Source organism: Hylaeus anthracinus, unplaced genomic scaffold (assembly GCF_026225885.1).
Source record: "Hylaeus anthracinus isolate JK02 unplaced genomic scaffold, UHH_iyHylAnth1.0_haploid 11826, whole genome shotgun sequence".
NCBI lineage: Eukaryota > Metazoa > Arthropoda > Insecta > Hymenoptera > Colletidae > Hylaeus > Hylaeus anthracinus.
The window spans coordinates 1-8,235 of NW_026534195.1; the positions used below are offsets into that span (position 1 = coordinate 1).

Genomic DNA, 8,235 nt, shown 5'->3' on the forward strand with positions numbered 1-8,235 from the left:
GGTGTGTCCACCGGTAAGAGATCCCTAACATTAAGCGACACCGAAACCGAGAAGCGGTTTGTCAGGCGGTCACACCCTATCGATGCCGAAGTGAATTTAGTACATCGTTACGGGATAGGCCCGCGCCATAATTGATGTCAAAGGTTTTACGTCACCCCTATCCAGTGAGCAACGCCCAATCCGAGTGGACGCCAGACCCAAACATCAGGCTAGACGGTGCCCCGAGGCAATCTGGCTGTACGGATTGTCTCGGGCGCGGCGGTCGCTTTTAGGTCGGGATCTCCGGATTTGCGTCGGGGATACCTACGTCGACATCAGACCCACTATGAAATATTTGGGTCTGGTCGTCGACGACTGCTGGCGCTTCAAGGAGCACTTTGACCTCCTGGCCCCCCGAAAGGAGAAGGCGGCCGCCGCTTTAGCGCGGCTGCTACCCAATATCGGGGGGCCGGAGTTGCGGATCCGTCGCTTGTACGCGGAGGTGGTGCGATCGATGGCCCTATATGGAGCCTCCGTGTGGCACCGCACGCTCGAGGCCAGCAAGCGCAGCCGCGCTCTTTTTGAAAGAGTGCGGCGGCGGCTGGCCCTGGGGGCCATACTGGGATACCGCACCGTTTCTGCTGAAGCGGCGGGCCTCCTGGCCGTGATTCCGCCTTTTTATCTGGCGGCGGCGGAGCGTGCGGCGATATACGGGATCGCCCGCCCCGCACGCCACCCTGCGGGGGTGGAAGTCGCGAGCATGGAGGTAGAGGAGGTCGATGTGCAGAAGCGCCAGGCCCGGAGGGACACGTTGGCCCGGTGGAAACATGAGCTTTCTTCATCGGGCCGTCCAATTGTCCGGGCCATCCTGCCCATATTTGAAACATGTTGCAGGATTCGGGGAAGGTTGACCATCCGCCTCACGCAGGTGCTCTCTGGGCATGGATGGTTCGGAAAGTACCTGCACCGGATGAGACGGGAGCTGACAGCGCAGTGTCACCACGGCATGGGCCGCGCCGCGCCGTGCCCTAAGAGCCGCAGTGGGTGGGTGGGACCTCTCGGTCGCGGCCATGGTCGACCACATAGTCTCGAGCGAGGTCGTGGAAGGCGGCGGCCTCCATTTGCGAGGAAGTAATGTCGCAAAAGGAGAAAGCCGGGAAAGAGACCCGGGCTCGTCAAGGAGGGTGTGGGCGCGGGGACGTCTCTCGCGCCAGCGCACGCCTCTGCGTGGTGGTAGGAATGGTGGAGGGTCGCGAGGGGCGCCTCCGCGACGACATGTGCCTCGTACGGAGGCGGCGAATGTGGGTGGCCGGGGCGTGATCTGACCCTGACCCCGGGTCCCTCCGCCCGGGGTCTTATAGAGTAGGTAGTGGGAGAGGCTGGTACCCTCTCTCCGGGATTCATGTAAGCTGGGAAGTGTCCTGCTGAATATCCGCGTGTTTCAGGCACTTCCTATGTAGCTTAGGCGGGTATGGGGTTTTAGTGGGTAGCCAACGCTGACGGGCGCGCCTGCGGCGCTCCCCTCCCCGATGGCAGTCCCACATAGCCTTGGTTTTCCCTCCGGGAAACCGAGGTATGTGTAACGCATTTCCCCACGATAAAAAAAAAAGGGCCCCCGGCCCCAGGTTCCGCGGCCGCCAGGGGAACAACCTTTAACTTGCTGCCCCCCTCTCGCTCTACCATACTTCTTAGGTTGGAAGCTGGCGGCGGAGGTCATTCTAACCGTTCCACCGCCAGCCTCCATCCTTATCCCGGGGGCCCGGCGGCGCGACCCCTGCCAGATCGCCGCCGCCCCCGGATCCGTCGAGCGGGAACGGTAGTCTCTCGATCCCGCTCTGCGGCCTCCTTCTGCGAGATAACCGCTTCAGAGAAGGAGACCGCCACCCTTCAGCTTCTCTTGCTCACCACCATAGCCCCAACTACTACTGGGAACGAGAGGTCATGCCTGATTTGGGTCCTTTTGAATCGTCGCGGGGCTGAAAAGGCGGGGCATTCCTCCAGCGTATGCTGCGCCTCCTCCTCCTCCTCGTGGCAGTGGTGACAGGCTGCCGTCGCTTCCCGTCCTATGCGACGCAAATAGACGCCGAAACAACCATGCCCGGTGAATTCCTGCGTCGCTCGGTAGGTGAGCCTACCAAAGCCCCTCTCCCGCCAACTTTTGAAGTACGGCAGGAGAGCTCTGGGAACGCGCTCGCTGACATGGGAGCTTACCTCCAAACGCCACTTTACGAGCGCGAGCCACCAGTCCTGCCGTTCGAACACCTTGACCGTCTCTAGCTCTGACGGATTCCCCCGAACCCGGCGGGTAGCCCGTACGCGCGCATAGACTGACGTCGTACAGCCGGCTGAAGTTCAAAAGGAATTTCCCCCGCCAGAGCCTGCGCCGCCACATAGGATATGGTGCGGTATCCGCGGATGACCCTGATGGCCATCCACCTCTCAAGCCGGCGCAGTAATTGCTTTATGCGCCGGCGTGCCATCGCGTCCGAGGCCCAGACAGAGGTCTCATACAGCAGCATAGACCGCACTACTCCCATGTAGAGGCGGCGCACCTAATCCCCAGGCCCACTGATGTTGGGCAGGAGGCGGCCAAGCGCGGACGCCGTCCTTTGCACCCGGGAGGCCAGGCGGTCGAAGTGTGCCTCGAAACGCCAGTAGCTGTCGAGGACGAGTCCCAGATATTTTATCCGGTTCTCGACCTCGATGCAGGCGCCACCCACTCCGACCTAACCCACGACCTTGCGAGCGGCCGACACCGAGGGCCACCGTGAAACCAGATGGCCTCGGTCTTCTTGGGGGCCACTCAGAACCCAAGTCCGCGGATCCTAGCGACGACAGCCGCCACTGCCACCTCTGCTAGGCGGATAGTCCTGTTGAACGTGCTCCCGACGGCGACCACTCTCGTATCGTCTGCGAAGCAGACGAGACTGGCGTCAACAGGGAGCGGGGCCCGCAGGACCATGCCGTAACCGAGGTTCCACAACAACGGGCCCAAAACTGAGCTCTGTGGGACCCCACACTATCCACCTGTCGCGTAGATAGGCCCCAATCACCTGCCTCAGATAGGGAGGCACTTGGTGGTATATGAGTGCCTCCCTTATGGCTGCCCAGGCCAGGATGTTACACGAGTGACTGCGCTCTCCGAGAGGGACCGCAAACGCTTAATGGCGTCCACGGTTGAAGCCAAACTGGTAGTCAGCCAGATAGGGACCAACGCGACAGGTGTCTGGAGAGGCGAGAAGCGATGATACGTTTCAGCATCTTTCCCGCCTCGTCCAGGAGACATATCGGACGCGGAGAGAGACTCCGCGGGCCTTCCGTCCTTTCTCAAGAGGACAATCCGCCCACACTTTCATAGTCGGGGGAACTTCCCCGACTCCAGGCAGGAAGTAATCAACCTCCTCACCCTGCCGAAGAGGACGCCCAGGGCCAAAGTCCAGTCTCGGCCGGGTATCCCATCAGGCCCAGGGGCGTTTCCCATCCGTGACCCCCACACCGGAAGGCTGCTCGATATCGCGGCCCTCTGTCCCGGGCACTGGTCGGACCGCCTCCCTACCAGGGGGGAAAAGCGTGGCCACGACCTGCCCGAGGAATTGGGGTTCAAGGTTCTTTGTGCCGGGGTGCCCACGGCCGAAGCCGTCCCATCACCAGTTTATATGGGCGCCCCCAAGGATCTCTATCCAGAGAGCCGAGGAGATTACTCCACGCCTGGGTCTTGGCCCTTTTAATGGCCAGCTGCAGGGCCGCTACCTTCTCACGGTAGGCTCTGTACAGCTGGGCAACCCACTCTCATCCGTTTGTCGTCGTCGACGGGCACGGGAGTACTGGCATCGCGCGCGGATGCACTCAGTGCGAATATCCGCAATCTCGCGCGACCACCAGTACACAGCCTTCCTCGGCTGGACCCTGGCCCGGGGCATAGCGGCGTCGCATATCGCCGTCATTGCGCCCTGGAGCCGTTGAGCTTCCACCTGCCCGTCGACAGGCCCGGCCGTATGTTCTGGCCAGGCTACGACGTGGGCTGCCGCAATTAGGGCGTCCTCATCCATCTTCTTCAATCCCCATCGCGGTGGTGGCCTTGCCGCCTCTGGACACTGTCGGGGTTATGCCTTTCTGCCGGCGGAGAGGCCGATGACCACGTATCTGTGGTCAGATAACGATTCGGCCTCTGCCGCCACTCTCCATCCCGAGATACGGCGCGCGGCTGGGGGGGCTAGCCCACGAGAGACCCACAATGGACCCCCCATTCCACCGCACGCACGTATTGACGGTGCCCGTGTTTAACAGACAGAGCTCCAGTCGAGCACTTCTCGGTCCCTTACGTCTGTCCCGGGGGAACCCCAAGCTTGAGACTTGGAGTTGAAATCCCCCAAGACGAGAACCGGACGGGGAAGGCAGCGGGAGATGCATCTCCCAACCCCGTCCAGGTACTTTTAAAGGACCGCAAGAGCCGAGCAAGCCGCCGCTTTGTGGTCCGCACCGCCACAATTGTAGCAACGGTCGGACCTGTCGTCAGCGGCTGTGCACCGCTGCCTCGTGTGCCCCACTTCAAGGCAGCGGTAGCACTGCAGGGGAGCGCTGCAAGGGGTTCCATGCCAGCCTGGGTCCACCCGACCGCCACCTTGCCGGCAACCGCCAGTTTCCTGGCAGCGGCCGCCGGGCACTGGGCTCAAATCGTCCCCAGCCCTGAGGGTGCGTTCCGGATATCTCCGGTCTTCACTTCCCCCTCAGAGCATTCACCCGCTAACACGACGGCTCTGGCCACCTCCTCCTGGGTAACGGAGTCGATGAGGCTCCGGATCCTAAGATCCGCCCTCTTCGTGGGCCTCGCGACACGCACCCCGGTTCCGGAAAGAGCCTCCGTCATCTTGACGGCGAGGGCATCCGCCTTCTACGCCCTATCGGCAACTGGCACCTCCAGGACCAGGGCCCCGGTGACGCCCCTTCTGGGACGCAGCGCTGCGATGCCGACACTGGCTAGGTCGATCTTCGATCTAGCCATCGACACCGCCTGCGCATACGTAACCCCACCGTCCGCTGGGACCGTCACCGTGACGGCCGCAGTACGTGGCGGACGGGGTGGGAGCGCCACCCTCCCCTTTGCATTTGGGACGAGATTGGCCCCTTTTGCGAGCCCATGCGAATTACTGGCACTCCCAAGGTTGCGTTCGAATAGGTGTAGATGGACATTGTGGATCCATTACCTTTAACTTCAAGATGCAATCGTTATTTACTGACGCTTCAGGATAATGTAACTAAGTGTTCTGATGCTATTCCTTTACCTAATATCGATTCAGTGTCTGTCGCTGCTGCTTTGTCCGAACAGTTTATCAGTAGATTCGGTTGTCCTAGGGCTATTCATACAGATCAGGGAAGTAATGGAATTATGAAAAACTTTTGTAAGATTTTTAAAATTCAAAGAATTACCTCTACTGCATTTCACCTTCAGTCATTAGGATCTCTGGAAAGAGCTCATCGCGTATTCATAGACTATCTTAAACATTATCTGTACAAAATCAGATTGGGACGATTGGATAAGATTTGGTATGTTTTCATACAATACCTTTGTACATGAGTCTACGAACATTTATCCAGTATTTAGATCAGCTTCTCACTACTCAGGCAATGGCAGCAAAATACCTTAAAAGAGCTAAAGAAAGAGTAAAATACATTATGTAGTGTTTATTTTGGTTTTTAAAATTAGAATAATGGTTTAATACAAGTATACGACTTAGCGCGTCTTGACCACACTACTCAAATTCACAGCCAAGAAACAACTGGCCTTTCGGCTAGAACATCCCCTAGACCCTCGCATTCTTCCACCACGCAAACTTCTCGTTACGGGCCCGCTGGCCCGTGGGTTTTTCCCATCCCTCACTTTCACTCCGAACGGCTCCGTGCGACTTTACTGATACTAAACTCGGCCATTCTGATTCTACATCTGTCCTCAGATGTTTCCATTGTCACTATATACACTGTCACAGTCTTCGGAAAAATCTTCCTCCTCATCGTCGAGCCAAGGCTTCATATGGTCGGCCGCTGTCGATGTCTTCTTAAGGTGAGGTCCCATGTATGTAATGCTCGTGCTCGGGCAATAAATTATCTGTACTCGCCGGATTTTGTTAGAAAACACGTTCCTACTAGCGTCCAAAATGTCGCCAAATGCGACGACAAACGATTTGGAACCACTTGAAAGGGTCGATTTTTACGAGCGTTTGGGTCTCGGTCCATGGCCTAGGCTCGCGAGCACGGGGACTATTCCATGAAAAAAAATTGACCCTTTCGAGTGGTCGAAGCGAGACCCCAAATACTTCTTTTCACCGAGACCGTAGGTGCCTACCTGGGTTCGCTCAAGGATCTGGGCTCAAACGGGCGATCGACTCATCAGTTTTTGATAAAATCGAATTCTTTATTCTTGACCGTATCAACGTGAACGCGATGCCATTGGATTCTTGGCGTTCTCCCGATTAAAATAATATCTCACGGCGCGTAAATCGAACTATTTTTAACGAAATAACTTTTCAATTATGCAATCAGATTTTGCATATAATTTCGTTAAAAATTGTCTGATTTACGCGATGTGAGATATCATTTTGATCGTAGAAGCATCGGGAATCGATTAAAGGTACTTCCTCAAAATTCCGATAAAAATTGTCGAGGTTGATATTTTCAATTGTTTATGACATCCCCTTGTCGATCGTCCGTTGCGATGATGGTGCGTGGCCTTTTGCGGGATTCCGTGCTGGTTTAGGTGCTCGTACTCGCCGCCCGGACTTACATACATGGGACCTCACCTTTAGGACCCTTGTGTTCTCCAACCGCTTGTACCACGTATCGGTTATTCCGTAATACTCTAACAATGCTATAGAGCCCTAAATACTTAGTGTGAAATTTTAACCAGGCGCGGCCTGCGTTCTCTTAATTGCTACCAATTGAGCTTAGTAGTATAGCTAGGCCGGCTCTAAACCATGGGGCTCCGAGGGGAACCAAGGGCAAGGGGGGTTCCGATTGGCGAGGGGGCGAGGAGGAGGGGGACGCGCGTGGTGGGGTGTCGGTAATTATTACCAACGGTCGGTAAGGTAGGATATAATTATTACCTATGGCCGTGAATTAGAACCGATGGTAGAGGGGGACACCTCCGGTCGGTAATTACCAGAGATCGGTAAAGAAGAAAAACGCAAGTTTTACATATAGCGAAATAAGCACGTAAGGGAGGGGGAAACCGTCCTCTTCGCGCGCAGAAGTGGGGGTGTTTTTTCGGGGCCCCGCGGTGGGCTTGAGACTCCTCTCTCTCTCGCGCCCGAGTATTTACTTCCTCGCACCTATGCCCCGGTTACACGTGCAACATGTAAGATTAGAAAAGATGAGGTAATTATCATAGGTAATTATCAGTGATCGTTAAAAAGGAAGAAAAAGAAGAAGAGCATCAATTATTCGACGTTTGTTAAGTATTATTGCTATCAGAGATCGGTAAAGAAGAAAAACGCAAATTTTACATGTAATGAAATAAGCGCATAAGGGAGGGGAAACCATCCTCTTCGTCTTCGCGGGAGGTAAGCGCACACGCTGTAGGGGAGGGGAAACTGTCGTCTTCGCGCGCAAGAGTGGGGGTGCCGTTGCGGGCCCAGAAGGTTCTCTCTCTCTCTCGCGCCCGACTATTTTCTTCCTTGCACTCATGCTCGTGTACACGCGCGACATATAATATTACATTACAATCTTTATCACAGCCATCGGTAGGAATATCTCGCGATGATGACCTCGAGCAGAAGATCCAAAAACGCAAAGTTTGCAAACTACAAGCCGGCAGTAAATCTTTTATTTGCGCGATACAATTTCTCAAGAACTAAATATTGAAGAAACGGTAGAGGTGATATCATTCTTTGGCAATGAGAATACTGGAAAACGTGCGGAGGAAACATTACACCGAATGGGAATATGATATGGGAGAAAATGCGCTAGAAAGAACAATACATATATCAAAGCTATTTTTTATTGATAACTGTATTCCATCTAAACCTAAGGCTAACAATTCAGAGTCAATTTTCCAAAAAAATAGATGCATTTTTTTATTTCTGGTATTTCAGCCACCAGTTGTATAATTTAAATACATTTTGTAAAACGCAATTCGTTACATGGTTTACGCATCGCATGGTATTAGTAACATCAAGATTTTTCAAACACATGATATCTTTGTAATCAGCATCCATAGTCTCAATAGCTATATTCGCATTTCTATCAAGTAGATTTTTCAACCAG

At 55.0% G+C, this 8,235-nt stretch overlaps 1 long non-coding RNA gene across 1 annotated transcript; it reads right to left on the minus strand.

Annotated features, from left to right (window-relative positions):
* Positions 1-5,118: 5,118 nt before the first annotated feature.
* On the minus strand, positions 5,119-5,465 carry LOC128896617 (uncharacterized). The gene is made up of 3 exons (XR_008462045.1): positions 5,407-5,465; positions 5,262-5,333; positions 5,119-5,189 (listed from the first exon to the last, which is right to left on the minus strand). It is a non-coding gene; the product is annotated as an uncharacterized LOC128896617 (long non-coding RNA).
* Between the last annotated feature and the right edge of the window lie 2,770 nt (positions 5,466-8,235).